We start from the raw sequence: 13,010 nt of genomic DNA on the forward strand, positions 1-13,010 counted from the left end.
CTTCAGTAAGAGTAATAGGGTTAAGACCCGCCTTTTTTCAGTTGGCCACACCCTAACTAAAGAACATCTTCAGAAGATTCTGTTTACAATGGGGCTTCACCCACAGGAATGGATTATTTTATTTTTCAAGATTATTTCATTTATTTATTTCTCCCTTCCTCCCTCATTGTTCATGCTTGCTGTCTGCTCTCTGAGTCTGTATCTGCTCCTCTTCTCTTTAGGAGGCACTGGGAACCAAACCTGGGACCTCCCATGTGGGAGGGAGGCAACCAATCGCTTGAGCCACCTCCACTCCCTGCTTGTTGAGTCTCTCATTGTGTTTCCTCATTGGGTCATCTTGTTGCATCATCTTGTTGCGTCAGCTCACTGTACCAGCCCATTGTGTCAGCTCGCTGTCTTGCTTGTCTTCTTAAAGAGGCACTGGGAACCAAAGCTGGGACCTCCCATGTGGTAAGGGAGCACCCAATTGCTTAAGCCACATCTGCTTCCCATGGTTAAGATTTAAGATTGTGTTTTTTCTGGGGTACATAACTCAATAGACCACAAAGCCCCATGCTTTGCACAGAATTGGTGTTCAGGTAATATATTTAACCAAAATAATTTCAAACATTACTTTTACTTATTTTTAATTTCACAAATAATATATGAATAAGGCTTTGTTGTTAAAAGTTCAAGCAGTACTGACACTGCCCCTCTGATCTTCCCAGTCCCAGGCCCTTCCATGTAAATAACTGTTCCCAGCGTATTGTAGTTCCCTCCAGACTAGTCTCTGCATTCACACACACACACACACACACACATGTACACAGACACACACAGCTACATAGCTTCACTTTGGATAATACATACTTATTATACAACATCCTTAAGTCTTTTTAAGGACAAGGAGTACTGTGGGAAGCATCCTTGCACCTACCTTCTGGGATAGTGCTGGGGTTTCTTGGGTTAGAGGCTTAGAAGCAGAGTTCATGGGTCAGAAGTTCTGCATCTTTTACGCTCCACTCCCCTGGGGGCCTTGCCCTGTCTCAGGCCTTTAATGCCACCCCTGGCTTGTGAGTCCCACGCTTACAGCTTCCGCCTGGAGCCTTGCTCTGGACTACAGGCCCTCTGCCGAAGTGCCACGGGGGCATGCCCTGTTAGACACCTCCAGAGCTGAACGCCGATCCCACCACCTCCTGTCATTGATAACTCCTTTTCAGTCATTCATAATCTTCAACTTCTTTCTTTCTTTCAAGCCTCCCATCTGAGCAAGTCCTGCTGATGCTGTTTTTAAAATATGTCCTGAATCTGCCACCACCAGTGCCCCTCGTCCAGCCCGCCACCGTCTCTTACCCAGATTATTGTGATAACCTCCTAGCTGTTCTCCTGGACTCTCTGAGGCTGCCCCTTTACTATCTAGCTCAGTCCAGTAGCCAGAGTTACCCATTTAAAACATAGATCAGGTCAGCTCAATTCTCTGCTCAACATCTTCCAATACTCCCAAGTTCACTCCAAATAATAGCCAAAGTCCTCACCATGGCTCACAAATCCCTATATGATCTTTCCCTGATGTCTCTTTTGTTTCCCACCCCTGACCTCTCCCTCTGTTCCAGCTCCTCTGATCTCCTTCCTGTTTCTTTCTTTTTAATAATTTTTTTCTTTTAAGATTTATTATTTATTTATTTCTCTCCCCTTTCCCCCGCCCCAAGTTGTCTGTTCTCTCTGTGCATTTGCCGTGTGTTCTTCTGTGTCCGCTTGTATTCTTGTCAGCAGCACCGGGAATCTGTGTCTCTTTTTGTTGAGTCATCTTGCTGCATCAGCTCTCCGTGTGTGCAGTGCCACTCCTGGGCGGGCTGCAACTTTCTTTTGCACTGGGCGGCTCTCCTTACAGGGCACATTCCTTGTGCGTGGGGCTGCCCTACACGGGGGACACCCCTGCGTGACATGGCACTCCTTGTGCACATCAGCACTGCGTGTGGGCCAGCTTCACCACATGGGCCAGGAGGCCCTGGGTTTGAACCCTGGACCTCCCATCTGGTAGGTGGACGCTCTATCAGTTGAGCCAAATCCTCTTCCCCTTCCTGTTTCTTGAACACACCAAGAACACACCTACCTCAGGGCCTTTGCACTGGCTTTTCCAGTCCTTTGGAATGATTTCACCCAGGTAGCCAGAAAGCTTATTACCTCCCCTCCTGTCAAGTAGCACCTCCTACTCCTGCTAGCCCCATTACCCACCTTTATTTTTCTCCACAGCACTATTACCATCTGACGTTTTATATTTGTTTATTGTCTGTCACCCCCACATGCCAATAGAATGTTAGTTCCCAGAGGGTATTAACTGTATCCTCTGCTCCTGAAAACAGTGCCCGGCTCACAGCGTCAGCCCAGTAAATGCAGCAGTCCACGTTGACTGTCTACTGAGCAAGTTCTTCTTTAATCTTCTAAACAGCTACTCATTCTGGCCACTAGATGGCACTCAAGTACTTCCTATGCATTAAAACAACAGTAAATTTGGTCAAGGGAGGATCCATTGGCGCTCTCCCTGTGAGACTGGATTTTTAAATTATCCTTTTTTGGTGCTTTGGGTCTTTGTTCCCTTTCTGATGCCGCAGGGGCTTTTAGGAGCACACTCAAAACCTACTTTTATTCAAATAATGGTAGTTTCTATTAAAAATTAACTTTATGTCCCACACTTATAATGGTAAAGTGACTTTTTCTTTTTCTATTCAAATTATTATGACATGAATCCAAACCTGGATAATTTCTGGAAATTGGTCTCCTTCAAATTTCCCTCTTCTCAGCTGTTTATGAGGGTTTTGCCCTGGCGGGTTGTGAAGTAAGTCCCCAGGTCCCCTTCTTCACCCCCACCTGCAAAGAACACAATTCATGTCATTTCCAATAGAACATCACCTCTCACTCGGAGTATTCTCACTGGGCTTTCTTACCTGTGTTTAAGCCCAAGAAGAATTATCTGTTCCTACTTTGTGCGTAAAAGCATTCACCACTGGGATCTCCTAGAAACCTGGCAAGGTGTGCCAAAGCCACCACCCTAGAAGGAAGAAATCACATGCGAATTTTTAGAAAACTTTTTTATTTTGAAAACATTTCAAATGTATAGAGAACTTGCAAGAGTAGTACAGTGAACTCCCATATAACCGTACCTTATTTTTATGTCTTGCTGATTATTTGAGAGTAAGTTTCAGGCATTTACAATCTTTTACCTCTAATGACTTCACCAAGTGTTTTCTACATAGAAGAAAATTTTCTCACATAACCATTGTATAATGTTTTAATTCAGAATATTTGATATTGATACAATACTATCTAATTACATGTAACTTTTTCTCCTTGCTTTTTCTTCTTTATTAGAGAAGTTTTGGGTTGGCAAAACAATCATGCATAAAATACAGGATTCCCATATACTCTCCCACCAGTAAGATCTTGCATTGAGGGACAACACTTGTTACAATTGAGGATAGCACATTTATATAATTGTATTATTAATTAAAGTCCATGGTTTAATTTAAGGTTCACTATTTATGTAGTGTAGTCCCACGGCTATTTTTAAAATTTTTATTCTGTTACCATGTATACCATTAATACAATCCCCTTTTAATCACATTCAGTTATATATTTCACTGCTGTTAATTGCATTCACAATGTTGTGCTACCATCACCACCATCCGTTACCAAAACATTTTCATCATTGCAAATAAGAGTCCTGTATTTATTTTATTTTATTATTTTATTCTTTTGAGGTACTGGGGGTGGGGATTGAACCTGGGACCTAGAATGTGAGAAGCCAGAGCTCAACCACTGAGCCACATTGGCTCCCCTGAGTTGTTTTTTTTTCCATTTATTTGTTTGTTGTTGTTTTTTTTGTTCTTTGGGAGGAACAGGGAACTGAACACGGGACCTCCCATGTGGGAAGCAGGTGTTTGACCGCTTGAGCCACATCTCCTCCCAGTCCTGTATATCCTGTATATCCCATTCTCTATCCCTACCCTGCCTTGTGGTAACCAATACATATAACTTTTTAAATGGCAGTTTTTCCCTTGTTCTTTATATTATTCTTTATGATTAAAAAAATAGAACACAGAAATATTTTAAAGTAAAAAGTAAAAATTCCCTATAACATACCCCACGTCATATTCTCTCTACAGGGGTAACCACCATTAATATTTTTACATAAATGGGGTTATACTTCTCTATAGTCTGTGTATATTGTACACAATTTCTTATAAGCTGATTTTTTTCTCTTAAAGTATCTTGAAGATCCTCCCATGTTAGTATAAGGAATATCATTTTTCTTTTTTGTAGTTGCATCATATTCCATAGCTTGGATGTACTATAATTTATTCATTAGTCCAATTTAATGGAAATTTACTTTGGTTCCCTTTCATTTTGCTGTTACCATCCAGGCTGCAGTGCCCAACTTTGCACACATGTATTTCTTTGCACACACAAGTGAGTACCTCTAAGGAATAGATTCCTAGAAAAGGAATTTCCAGGTTGAAGGGACTAACACTAAACCATTTTGGTTCAGAAATGTGCTTTTCTTGGCAACTCAGTTTTTTTTTTTCTTCTTTCAGTCCCTGCACTAAACCAGAGGTCCTATGTGCCTCTTTGGTTTGTCTTCTTGGAAACTTTTAAGTCAAAGCTTTGGTCCATCAGTTTTTTTTTTAACTACATGACCTCTCTGATATGAAACAAGCAAACCAAACTGTCTCAGAGAAATAGAGACTGGAAGATAGGCTTAAAGGAACTTTGGGGGGTGGGAAGGGGGAGGAATGTTGTGAGCTGATGCCTACATGGGTGAATTCTATGATAAGCTATGGTAAGTATTTGTACAGGGAAGAGATAAGATGGGGGCATAGGGATACCACTGGGTGGAGCTTTGTGGGCTTGAGGGGGGCTAGGGATAGGAGGATGGGTCAGATGGCCTAAGGAATTGGGGGGAGGGCCGGGGAAACAGTTGAATATGGGAGAATCTCAGGTATGTTGTTGAAACTATAAAGTTGAGAAAAATTTTTAGAAAATATACGAAGGAAGGAATACATGTTTAAGGTGCTTAAGGTGGGGCATCTGGCACATCTGGCAGCATCAGGCTGCTAGGGAGTGTGTGAGTGCTCAGTTTGTCATAGTGTGTTAAATTATTGGGTGTAGACCATACAATGAGTGTGAAGGTGAAGGTGTACCCACGTCCTGGGGAGACCTGATGTACTCAGGCAGAGAGAATTGTGTCCCCTAAGAGAATTGGTGGCTCCCAATGGGTTAGGGGAGTCTAGTGTGTTAAGGCCTCAGCATTGTTGCAAGTATCTGTAAATCTGGTCCTTCAAATAGTGAAGATTGATTGTCACTGTGGGCTCCAAGGGGAGGGGGAGAGAGGTAAAGAATAGATGGAAGCAGGGCAACTGGGGGGCAATGGAAGTGCTCCACAAGATCATGGAACAATGGAAATAGGACATGTTAACGTACACCAAAAATGTATACAAGTCTATAAGCTAAAATGTAAACCATAATGTAAAACATCAGGAAACGATAAATTTAGAAAATTGTACAGTCTAAAATATAAACCATAATGTGAACCAAAATGGAACCATGTTTGAAAGCTATGTTTTAAAATCTGTATATCAGTTGCAGCAAATATAACATGGACATGTAAAAAGATCATTGCTGGGGAAAGGGGAAAGGGTTTGATATTGGATATATGGGAGTCTCCTATATTGTATATGTGAATTACTGTGATCTAAAACTTTTTTGAAGACAAAATTAAAAATTAGAAAAAAAATTTTTAAAAAAGGAATGGATGTAGACACTGAGGAAGAAATGAAAGAAAGTACCTTGACACTGTACATACAGGGCAACACCTACTATAGTGATGAAAAGCAAAATGTTAAAAATAAGTCTTTACAATATTGTTCATTTTTCATTAATACACCAATTTATTTTTATTTTATCTTAGTATTTCTAAATTAGTATGTATACTTCTAATCTTTAAACCCATCACTATATTTCATTTTCCTATTAATTGAATTTGGCAGTATATTAGGCTTCAGTGTTGAAGTTTTGGACCACAGAAAGTTTCAAGTATGGCAGGGGAGGAACACTGGTGTGGGGTGTTATTGATGGGGGTGCACATAGTTGGGAGGGAGTTCTCCAGGGCTTGTATATAGGGGACATAAAAATGTTTGGATAACAGTTACAAATGACAACTGAGGGAGTGCTGAGTTCTTAGCCAGGGGAGCTCTATCACATTCCCCAGTGGAACAGCAACAATCCCCCAAGTGCAACGGCAAAGACCAACAATGAAAATTTTCCAACAATGAGCCCTTGATACTGATGACTATGCTTATGAGTCTGTGTGCCTGAAATATGAACTAGGCCTGGAACCGCAGGGTGCCTAAGAGTTACCTCCTGAGAGCCTCCATGTTGCTCAAATATGGCCACTCTCTAAGCCAAACTCAGCATGTAAATGCATTACATTTCCTCAGCCACGAGAATATGACTCCTGGGGATGAGCCTCCCTGGTGCTGAGGGATAACTACCAAGCACCAGCTGGTGATGTAAATAGAAAAAAACCTTGAATAAAAGGGTCAACTCAGACCAGCAGAATATCTCAGCCTACTTGTAATATCAGGTATTAAAAACAGCTTTTGACCTTGAATAAAAGGGGGAAATGGCAAAGACAAATGAGTTTATATGGCTAAGAGTCTTCAAAAAGCAGTCAGGAGGTCATCAGAGGGGTCACGCTTACGCACTCCTCAGGAGGACTCCAGAAACAGCCAAAGTGGATACAACCCCAAGTACTGGTTTTCCTGAGGGCTACAGAGGCCCACAGGGATATGGTCATGGCAGATAGCTCTGGAGCTCAGTACCGTGTCAGTGGGCCCTACTTTGGAATTTGTGTCCCTGAGTGTAATGGAGTTAGACTCAGATGTGACCTTTTTACACATGCCTTTTCTGTCACTTTTACTGGAACTTGGGTGGTGTTAGCATTGGTGTTTACTCAGGAGACTTAAATCTCTGGACTGTCCATATGCCAGCTGGGCCCTGAGCCTCAGCAGAGTTGCAACTCCTACTCTCTGGTTCATTGGACTTACACAGGTCAGCTAACAGGGAGGTGAAGATGGTCAACCACCACACCAGGGAACTGAGAGTGCCTACAACTGCAAGCAGGAGAATTGCATCCATCATCCATGTGGAATCTAAGCCCCCTCTTGATATAGAGGTGGAGTGAACATCACCATCCCAGGGCCCACAGAATGGAGGAATAAAATATGGATTAGAGTGGATTTACTGATATTCTACTATAAAACTTTTGTGACTACTAATAGAAGAAATTGTATCATTGATGGGGAGAAAGTGGCCACAGTACTTGCTGAGGGCAGGGAGTGGGAAGAAGAGATGTGATGAGGGGCATTTTTGGGATTTTGGAGTTGTCCTAAATGATATTGCAGGGTCAGATGCTGGACATTATGTATCCTGCCATAACCCACTGAATGTACCGGGGGAGAGTGTGAACTACAGAGTAAACTATTATCCATGTGGAGCAGCAGTGCTCCAAAATGTGTTTGCTGAATGCAATGAGTGTGCCACAATAATGGGGGAGGTTGTTGGTGTGGGAGGAGTGGGGTGAGGGGATGAGGGGTATACAGGAACCTCTTATGTTTTTTATAGTGTAACCTTTATGTGATGTATGTATCTTCAAAAAAATACAATTTACAAAAATGATGGGAGTGGGGGGGTGGGGTGTGGGTTATATGGGAACCTCTTATGTCTTTTTAAATTTAGCATTCTATGTGATCTATTAACTTTAATAATAAAAAAAAGAAAATATAGGGGATTCCCATATACTCCATCCCCGCCCCCTCTCACATTTCCCCTTTATTAATAACATCCTTCATTAGTGTGGTACATTTGTTACAATTGATGAACAAATATTGAAGCATTGCTGCTGGCTTGTCTCTTACAATTATTAGGTTGGTGCAGAAGGAATTGCGGGTTCGGACCATGAATTTTAAATCGTTATAACTAGGCTCAAGCATATCTTTATTAAACAAAATAGGAACCATTACAATCAACACATTTTTGCCAATGAGAAATAAGTTTATTTCTTCCTGTAGCTTAAAAATCCATGCTTTGGGATTCGACAAACTTTTGGAAAGCATTTTCTGAATCCTGCTGGTTGTGGAAGTGTTTTCCCTGCAAAAAGTTGTCGAGATCCTTAAAGAAGTGGTAGTTGGTTGGGGAGAGGTCAGGTGAATATGGCAGATGAGGCAAAACTTCATAGCCCAATTTGTTCAACTTTTTAAAAAAAAGTTTTTCCATCTTTATTTTCTCCTTTTTACTTTTATATATATATATTTTTCTCCTTCCCCTCCCCTGCCCTGCTGTTTTTGCTGTCTGTGTCCATTTGCCATGTGATCTATTCTATCTATTTTTCTTTTTGTCTTTTCTTCTCATCTTTCACTTTTAGGATTCACTGGGATTCGATTCTGGGGACCTCCGATGTGGTGAGAGGTTCCCTGTCAATTGTGCCACCTCAGTTCCTGGGTCTATGCTGCACTTCACTTTGACTCTCCCCTTTGTCTCTCTTTTGTTGCATCATCATCTTGTTGCATGACTCACTTGTGCGGGTACTGGCTCACCACATGGGCACTCATGCAGGCACTCAGCTTGCCATGCAGGCACTTGGCTTGCCACGCAGGCACTCACATGGGCACTCAGCTCACCAAGTGGGTCCTTGGCTCACTGCATGGGCACTTGGTTTGCCACATGGGCACTGGCTCACCATGTAGGCATGCTTTCTCTTCTTTTTCATCAGGAGGCCCCAGGGATTGAACCCGGGTCCTCCCATATGGTAGGTAGAGGCCTTATCACTTGAGCCACATCCATTTCCCTTGTTCAACTTTTGAAGCGTTGGTTGTATGATGTGCAGTTGGGCATTGTCGTGGAAAAGAATTGGGCCCTTTCTGTTGAACAGTGCTGGTTGCAGGTGTTGCAGTTTTCAGTGCATCTTATCATTTGCTGAGCATACTTCTCAGATGTAATGGTTTCGCCAGGATTCAGAAAACTGTAGTGGATCAGACTAGCAGCAGACCACCAAACAGCGACCATGACCTTTTTTGGTGCAAGTTTGGCTTTGGAAAGTGCTTTGGTCCAACCACTGAGCTAGTCATTACTGGTTGTCGTATAAAACCCACTTTTCACTGCACATCGCAATCCAATTGAGAAATGGTTCATTATTGTGTAGAATAAGAGAAGACGGCACTTCAAAACGATGTTTTTTAATTTTTATTTTTGGTCAGCTCATGAGGCACCCACTTCTCGAGTTTTTATACCTTTCCAATTTACTGCAAATGTCGAATGGCCATAGAATGATTGACTTTGAGTTTTTCCGCAACTGCTCGTGTAGTTTAAGAGGATGAGCTTTGATGATTGCTCTCATTTGGTTGCTGTCAGCTTCCAATGATTGGCTAATACGCTCCTCATCTTCAAGGCTCTTGCCTCCTTTGCAAAATTTCTAGAACCACCACTGCACTGTATGTTCATTAGCAGTTCCTGGCCAAATGTGTTGTTGATGTTGCAAGTTGTCTCTGCTGCTTTACAACCCATTTTGAACTCAAGAAAATCGTTTGAATTTGCTTTTTGTCTAACATCATTTCCATAGTCAAAAAGAAAATAAAAGCAAGTAATAAGTCATTAGCAAAAAAAAAAAAAGAGAAATGCACATTAAAATAATGTATGACATAGTCACATTTATTTAAGAATGTATGCCAATATCAAACGGCAAATTTCAACAATGCAAAACCACAATTACTTTTGCACCAACCTAATACATACACATTACTATGGTAAAGCCCATGATCCCTGCAGGACTCTCACTCCTGGTTTCATATAATCTCCTCCCTGATTGATATAGTACCATCTTCTCGAAATTTTAATTTTAACTTGTATGCAGAGTCCTTCTGGAGTAAGATGGGCCTAACTGAGACTTTTCACAACGGTCCTGGGACTAGGACTAGGACGAGGGGTAGACGAGATGATTAACTTCCATGGTGTGGGCTCTGGTTTGTGCCAGGCACGTTGCTAATTCCCCTCTTCTTCCCAGTCATCCTGTAAGATTGGGGCTATTGTCCCTCTTTTGCAGAGGAGACACTTCTGCTCAAGGAAAGAAAACAGCTTGCCAAAGGCCACTTGTGTGGGCCTCCAAATCAGACCCCTAAGACTTGAGCCCCTGCATTCACCCATGCATCACGCTGCCCCCCACCCCGAATTACTGAAAGGTATGCTCTCAGGGTTATTGGCCAGTGTACCTGCCTCTAATGAGCTTTCCTTGTCACCCCTAAGCCTGCATTTCAAAGGCCATTGGAATGCAGGTCTGGGGCGTGCCTTGAGCCTGCTCCAGTCCCTGCACTTCTTGGAACACACGTGTCTACTGCATTAAATGGATTCTTGTCCCACTGTCCTCACCCTGAGGCTTTTGGATAGCAAAATACGGAGGTCAGGTAATCTTTGAGTATGTGCATCTAGCTCCACTGCAGTCATTGAAAGCAAAGAGGCTTTAACTGCAGCAGAAGGAACTGGGATTAGCTGTGAGGAAGGACTTCTGCCCAGTGAGAGATGCTAAATACAGGAATGAGTTATTAGTAGCCTTTAAGAACAGGACAAATCCTCAGCCATCTGGGTCTAAGCACGGAGAATTAATGAGGCCTCTTGTGACAGCCCCCTTAAGCCTCTGTAAGAAAACTACAAATCTGAGATGTCAACTGGTCATTAAACGCCATTACCCAGGCTCTCTTTTCTTGATGAAGCTCATTTCAGGCCACCAGGTGGTGATAATTCAACAGGAAAAGACGGCGCAGGGCTTCTTCAAGCCAAGAGAGGGCATTAAAAAAAGTGCCACCTCCCAAACCCAGTGGGTTCTGACTTTGGATTCTGGAAGACTCTGGGACCAAGATGGAATACTCTCTGCTCTTGAACTTTGTAGCTCTCAGAAACCTCTCTGTGGAGCCAGAGGGCCCATAGGGTGGGTTAGTTGAGGTACAATTTGGAGGTCGAAGTCTCTAGTTAATTTTAACTCTTGCCCAGGCCCTAGAGAGGAACTCTGAGCAATGAAAACTTGGAAGAGGGAGCAAATGCCATCCATGGGACATGTCTCCTGCTTTTCAGGGAACTCCTGGGCTCCCGCCATGGTCACAGGATACATCTGGATACCTAAAGGATCTTGGATAGATGAAGTGCATCCTCTTTCTCAAAGAAGCTATGACCAGGAACAATCAGACCAAGGCCTTTGGATCTGCAGAATTTCCCCCAGGAACTGGGCCCGGACAAGGACGTCTATGGTTATAGGGACAAAGCCAGGGTGATGTCACTGATCTTTCCTTTGCTCTTGCCTGTCCTGCCCTGGACTGTAGCTCCTTTAAGGGAAGTGATCATCTCTATGTCGTACACCACTGTACCCCTAGCACCTAATGCAGTTTGTTAGTTTTATGTAGCAGAAACTTGAATGAAGAGTAGGATAAGAGGCTGGGTCTTGGAGCTGTCCTGGGTGCTAGCCAGCAACCAGCTTCTTTTGGCGGTTGTTCCTCTGTCTTCTTGCCTTGTTCCTAGGGTTTCTCCCTAGAGGTGCTAACACATATTTCATGAATTTCAGGCTCCTCTGGAAGCTTCACTGTCTCTCTGATGACCCAAGATCTGGCTGACTCAGGACCAAAAGAGTGTTTCTTGGCACAGAACCAAATGGACCAAATGCCTCATGCTTCATCCATAGCCACAGTGTTTAGTTCACACCCCTGGTTAACCCCTTCAGTGCCTCCCTACTGCCTATATGGCATTCCAGGTCTTTCACAATCTGATCCCAGACCACATTTCAAGTCTCACCTCTAATCCTTTCCCATGCACTTTCTGTTCCAAGCCTTGTTTCTTCAGTATTCCCCAAATCAACAACTTGGGTCTTTGATCAGCCTTTCCCCTACTCCATGAAGTCTCTTTCATCTAAGACTCGGCTCAGATTCACATCTTGCTGGAAGCCTTCTCCCATTTTCCCAGCCAGATTTTCTTCTTTGGGCTCATGTACAGTATTCTTTTCCTAGTTTAGATAGCTGTGTATTTATCTGTGTCCCCTTCACCCAAGACCACGAGCTTCTTGAAAGCAAGAATTACGTCTTTTATCTTTTGATATTCTCTTTTTCCCACTGCCCAGAAGAGTGCCTGGGGCATGATAAGTGTTTTGTGAATTGTAAAATTAATTGAGCCTATAGGATGGCCCTAGAATATGCCCTGTTGGGAGATAGACTCTTCAGCTTTCAGGTGATTCTTCTCTACCCTATCCTAAAAACTGTGTTTCCCAGGACCTCTTGCCACTTTTTTCTATCTAGGCTTTTCTGGAGAGTAGAGCATGGGTGGAAGGAAGAAGTCAGAGTAGTTTTCCTTCTTTCTCTGCTCTGCCTGGGGGACAATGTTTTCTGGCAATGGTTGTATTTGCTTGCTGTTCCAGCCCCCTGATGGAGAGCCCCTCCTTGGTGGTCTTCGCTTCTGCCAAGCAGCCTCTGCAGAGGCTTTAGCTCCTGCTGGATCACCCTGGCTTCTGGGCTTTGGTAGTACCATCAACTCCTGTGTCCTGTGGCCCTGGAGAGGGCATTGCTTTCTTGTAGTTGCTATTTTTTTAAGTTGCTTCCCCACTCCTGTTTGACTTCTTAGCTTTTCCATCCCCAATGTGGCCAATCCTCTGTATTAAATTCCCTGCATTTGAAATAGTAGAGTGGTTTCAGTTTTCCCAACTGGATCCTGACTCTTACAGTCTTTTTTTTTTTAAAGATTTATTTTTTATTTATTTCTCCCCCTCCCCCCCTGGTTGTCTGCTCTCTGTGTCCATTCGCTCTGTGTTCTTCTGTGACCACTTCTATCCTTATCAGCGGCACTGGGAATCTGTGTTTCTTTTTGTTGCATCATCTTGCTGTGTCAGCTCTCCATGTGTGCAGCGCCATTCCTGGGCAGGCTGCACTTTCTTTCACGCTGGGCGGCTC

At 43.1% G+C, this 13,010-nt stretch overlaps 2 long non-coding RNA genes across 3 annotated transcripts in view; one reads left to right on the forward strand and one right to left on the reverse strand.

Moving 5' to 3' along the window:
* Positions 1-13,010, forward strand: part of LOC111761934 (uncharacterized) — a 31,171-nt gene that overhangs the window by 1,676 nt on the left and 16,485 nt on the right. Inside the window, exon 3 of one of the 2 annotated variants that reach the window (XR_009182358.2) lies at positions 7,087-7,571. The exons of the other annotated variant lie outside the window; for it this stretch is intronic. This is a non-coding gene — a long non-coding RNA (uncharacterized lncRNA). Of the gene's footprint in view, positions 1-7,086; positions 7,572-13,010 lie in introns of those variants that run through there. 2 annotated transcript variants of the gene reach the window in all.
* Positions 1,162-13,010, reverse strand: part of LOC139437133 (uncharacterized) — a 32,207-nt gene continuing 20,358 nt past the window's right edge. Inside the window, exon 3 of the long non-coding RNA XR_011646803.1 lies at positions 1,162-3,028. This is a non-coding gene — a long non-coding RNA (uncharacterized lncRNA). The remainder of the gene's footprint in view (positions 3,029-13,010) is intronic.

This window comes from Dasypus novemcinctus, chromosome 21, assembly GCF_030445035.2.
Source record: "Dasypus novemcinctus isolate mDasNov1 chromosome 21, mDasNov1.1.hap2, whole genome shotgun sequence".
Taxonomy (NCBI): Eukaryota; Metazoa; Chordata; class Mammalia; order Cingulata; family Dasypodidae; genus Dasypus; species Dasypus novemcinctus.